Source organism: Acanthochromis polyacanthus, chromosome 1, assembly GCF_021347895.1.
Source record: "Acanthochromis polyacanthus isolate Apoly-LR-REF ecotype Palm Island chromosome 1, KAUST_Apoly_ChrSc, whole genome shotgun sequence".
In the NCBI taxonomy this organism is placed as follows: Eukaryota; Metazoa; Chordata; class Actinopteri; family Pomacentridae; genus Acanthochromis; species Acanthochromis polyacanthus.
In genome coordinates this window covers 28,222,743-28,227,993 of record NC_067113.1, presented here as the reverse complement: position 1 = coordinate 28,227,993, position 5,251 = coordinate 28,222,743, and positions in this window count along the sequence as shown.

Genomic DNA, 5,251 nt, shown 5'->3' with positions numbered 1-5,251 from the left:
ACTCGCCTCAGTGGGACAGGGATGAATATCCATTTTATTTACTTCAAGGGTATCCCCAAAGTCCACAAAGTGCACTTTAAGTTTTGGGGACATTTCTACTACTTGACCTCTGTACCACTGATCATCAGAGTACTTTGCAAGGCAAATGCTGTTCAGTCCAAGAGGCTGATCTGAGCACTGTTGCTGGTTAAGTAGTTGTGCAACATTTTCCATCACTTTGTCAAACCAATGAGAATTCTTGAACAGCTGGCAGTAGAAGAGATTGACGCTCTCTGAAGAGGTTACCCACACCTTTTCTTTAGCACCCACCTCAATGTTGTGTGTGAAGTAATTGTATACATCAGACTGTGCACATTTCTGAGCCAGAAGCTTGGATGCACTGTGGGATGCGGTTTCAATATCTACCATGTTAAGAAGAAGGCCTTCATCATCAGATGTCACAGCTTTTACAACACATTTCACTTCAGTGTTGGATAAAGTACCTAAATCTACACACTTCTGGAACTCTACTAAAGCAGCGTTTTGCAAAGTGACATCAGTAGGATTCTTTTGATTGAATAAGCAACACTGGAAAGCCTGTGCTTTCAGTTGTAAGAACATTGGATCAATAAGTTGCACATCTTGCAGAGGCACCTTCTGAGTTTGACCATAGTCTATAAATCTCACATCTACAGTTGGGGAATGGCGATTTGCAATGATCCTCGCTCTGTACCACATATTATTGTCCGGATGACGGGCGACACAAATGGACTCGGTGAGCGGCTGAGGGTGGACAGATGCGTAGTGGTTTTGGATGTCTTTCATGAGGTGTTGAAGGGAGTCACTGTTTTCTGTTGTTTGACACCAAAACTTGTGCTGACCTTCGATGCAAGATACTTTTACATTGACTGTACTTCCAACAGTGAACACATTGTTACCACAAGCAATGTGCTCTTCAGAGGGAAAACCTGTTGAAAGATGTCCATTGTGGTTTTGATATTTAGAGCCTCCTTTGATGTGAATATCATTGGTGGCAGAAGTTGGCGCATCATCTGTGCTGCCATTGATTACTTGGTTTTTAGTTTCTTCAGGTAACTCATCAACATCTCCATTGAGTTTGCTCTCGTCTCCAATTGAAGTGAGAAAGGTTGAGTTAATGGATCCATTCTGCACATTTAGATCAGGCCTAGAGTGTGGAATCAGGCCCACCTTCTCCATAAAACAGTTGCTGATGCATTCGGCATTAGCTGCATACAGAGTCACACAATAGACATCTTGAGTTTCTGTTTGGTGGTTAAACCATGCCATGACTGTTTGGTTCAAGAGCAGTGATTTCAAGAAATCAGTTTCATTCACAGTCCACTCTCTTCCATCGTCTTTTATCTCATTAAGCGAACAGAGATACGTGACAACTGGCATTCTCAGGAATTTCACAAGCAGTGGCTTGATGTCTCCAACAGGAATTAATTCAGTTTTTCCTTCATCCACATGCAGAACTTCTACAGTGCCGTCGCTAGTCACGATGTTTTGTTTTAGCATTGAGCGATGCCATCTTCCATTTGTGCTTTTAGCAGCACATGGTTCCCCACAGGTCTGTGGTTGTGCCTCCTCAGAGTCAGAGCACTTTTCATAATATTGGTGGATCTGCTCAGACAATGTCTTCACCGCTTTGCTAAAAATTTGAAGCTTGCAAAAAATATTGAGTGGATCAGTCACTTCAGTAACGGTAACAATTTCCAAAGTATCCATGAACAGCTCTGGGTAAAAGTATTGTTTGGAAAGTTGGGAACCAACGTTCAGATTCTGCTCCAGTGATTTATGGAAGTCCTCAGAAGATTCCTCTTTGGGCAGATGTAGACACTTCAGTACAAGGCTTTTAAACTCATCCGCTGGGATCTTCTGGGCAGATCCTAACTTACACATATGCTTGGACACAATTGGTATGTCGAGGAGAATCAATCTGTCTGGCATCAGTACATGTTGAACCAATCCCTTAAACTTCTTCCCAGGCAGAGACGTCAAAAACTTGTTGGCTTTTTCCGGCTGGTTATTCTCGAGGGAGAGGACATTTGCAAGTATGCACGATTCAATTTCAGGAGGCAGGAAAAAACTGTCACAATGGCCCCACGCTAAAGCTTCACTCGTGGCGGTGTGGGGTTTTCCCTGGTCGATCAGAAAAACATTGAACGTTTCCATTTCAATCGACACGATCCGAGCCCTGTGCCAGGTGTCACTGATGCAAACCAGGCAGAGATCACCGGGTTTTCCTTCTGTTGCGTAAAACTTTCTCTGAGGAATCTGAATTTCCTCTCTCATTGTCTCATAAACATGCTTCCTACCATCATCCAAGTTTACCCACAATTCCACAAGACCATAACTGGGGTTTAGGTTTACCCTGGTGATGAGAACAGGTACTTCTGATCCAGGTGTTGGGAGTCCAGGAATTGAACACATTGTCAAACCTCAAATTCACCTGCGAAGGAGAAAAAAAAACACATTAATGTTGAATAAAAATAGACTTTTAAACCATTAAGACACATTACAATCTGTGTACTTAATTGCTTCGCATCATACAACCTTTCACGTGATTGTTGATGATTTTGCTACAGATGTACTAAAGTACTGTGATACTGGTATTAGTCAATATCATCTTTAATGCCAAAGTCAATCCACTGGGCTGCAATTTATGACAAAGGAACTCTTCACACATGTATTTCATGACACTAATTATTCCCTGGATTAAGATTTAGCAGTGAAACATTGCAAATAAACCTAGCTTTGAAAGTCAATGTGGAGGAATGTATTTGAAACTTTTGGAAATGATTTTGTAATTGCAATATGTAACATTGTTTTCTGAAAGCATACCCTACAACTGTTAACCCATTAAAAAGTAGCATCATGGTATATGTACAAAATGCTTCAGTTGACGGATTTGAAAGATTTTTGCTATTTTGTAATAAAGTTTTCCTAAAATTTACAAAAAAAATGAACAAATGCGATTGGAAAAACATGCATTTTGTGCAGGAGCTTTAAATACAACTCCTTACCAGAACTAGAAAAGGAAATTGTTCACAGTCAAATGGTCATTACTGAAACCTTTAGGAGCTGAGCATTTTTTTTGAGAGATTATGGTGATTAATTACATGTACATTCCACATTATTTTGACAGTGTGTTTAAAAGGTTCTTCTCTCCCCTCTGTCCAAAATATTAAAGATTAAATAGTTTTATTAAAAAATATTTTGTACCCGTTTTAAATCCCTGGAAGCTGATAAATAAAAGCCTATGCAGCAGGAAAATGTGCTTTCCATATGAGGAGGAGTTTTTGAGGATTCAGTAAAAACCTTCAAAGTGCTGATAAACAGACTTCTGGGCTTTACCAGATAAAAGCAGGCGTTTATCTTTGAGAAAAGATTATGCTCAGCTTGAAACACATTTTTTTTGATAACGCAAAAAAAGGAACCAACTTGGGCTACTTTCCAAAAAAACCCAAACCAAAACATTAACACAACATCTTCTTAAAGCAGTGACCATCTGGGCTCTTTATACCCAAATATGCTCATTAAAGGTAGAATCAGTGATTATAATCCAGTAAAGCTTTGCTTAAATTCAGTGACGGTGTACTATCTGTTGGTTCTGTGTGTGCTTTAATATATATATAAAAAAAAAAAAAAAGGTGTTGGTACACAGCTTGGCTCTGTAAAGTGGACACAAACAAAGTGGCTTTGACCGATCCACACATCACTATCCCTGCATGTCCTGCCTATGAACAGTAAACTGGGGAGTTTCACCGAGGAGGACGGTAAATCTAGCATATACAAACTGTCTAAATAAGCTAATTATCTCTTTGACACCAACAATCGCTCTCTACAATCACAGACTCCATCTCTATCTTCCATGTTGGATCAAAAGCATCCAAGATGGCGCCGCAGATGGCAGCCTCGGTGTGGAGCTCTGCAGTACTTTTATTGTTTTATACCTTAATAACAATGCACAATATTGTAATTTAAGTTGAATTTTAATTTATTATTCTGGTTTAAGCAAATGTATGTCTTTTTTTACACAGTACTTTGTTTACGCTTGCTTTTGCACAGTACTTCTTATCTTATAGTATTTTGTATTTAGAATTCTCAGATTTAGATTTGCATATTTATTCTTTTACTGTCTGTTGTTGTTGCTACGGACTGCAAAACCACGCACCACGTCAGATTCCCTGTGTGTACTCACTTGACAACAAAGGCATTTCTGACTCTGATTCTGATCTTTAAAGAGTTGACTAATGCTTTCAGCTGTCTCACACTGACCCACCAACAACCGATGTTCAAGATGATTAGATTTACAGGTCTGAGTTTGGCGATTTATCAGCTACACACTGAAAACGCCTCCTGTAGAACACATGCTCTTACCAGCACTGACAAACAGAGACTATTTGCACGTAGAAACACACCTGGATTTAGAGTGTGAGCTTAACCAATGGTGTTGTATCTACTCTCAGATGTACGTCGTGTTGGATAAAAGCGTCTGCTAAATGAAATTGTAGAACTGTCGTTTTGACAGTTTCAAAATATACCAGACCAGTCAATGTAACATTTACCGAATTAAAAACTGGGTGCCAAACATGGTCCACCTGCTTACTATGTTAACATCTTTTAATAGGTATGAATTAGACTGATTTAGGCACAAAATATCTCATAAAACCTGTATGAGTCAGCAACATCACAGGAGTGCATTGTCACAAAGACCTTTCATAAAAGCTCAGTGATTTGAAGTAATTATCTAATCAGGATTTTTCTGACAGATAATTCAATTTAATTTGTGATATAATTAAACAAAGTCAAGTTTCAGTTCAATATCCACTGTGTAATAGTTTTAAAGCATGCGAGGGATCAAAATAGTCATACTTCTGACAGAACTAGATGAATAATGGAGATTCTAAATTGTAGTCTTTGTGCTGTGTTAAGTGCATGTTTTGAAACTGCAGTTTTGATTTGAAATCAATTAACTGTGCACCCCTTCCTTTCATATCACCAATTCAAAGGTTAGTCTTCTACTTTACTACAGTTTAAGAGTTCTCAGATGCGCCAAGTTTTATTTAACTTTATTGAAAAGTCACAAAGTTTGCTGACACACTGACTCCACTGAGGAACAGAAGAGAAACACTGAAAAGGAAGATTTGGTTGCAAAAGAAAACAACAGTCGTATGTTAATATTTCAGCTACGGAAAGGATTATATTCACAACCCCCCCCCCAAAAAAAACAAAAAACAAAAAAAAA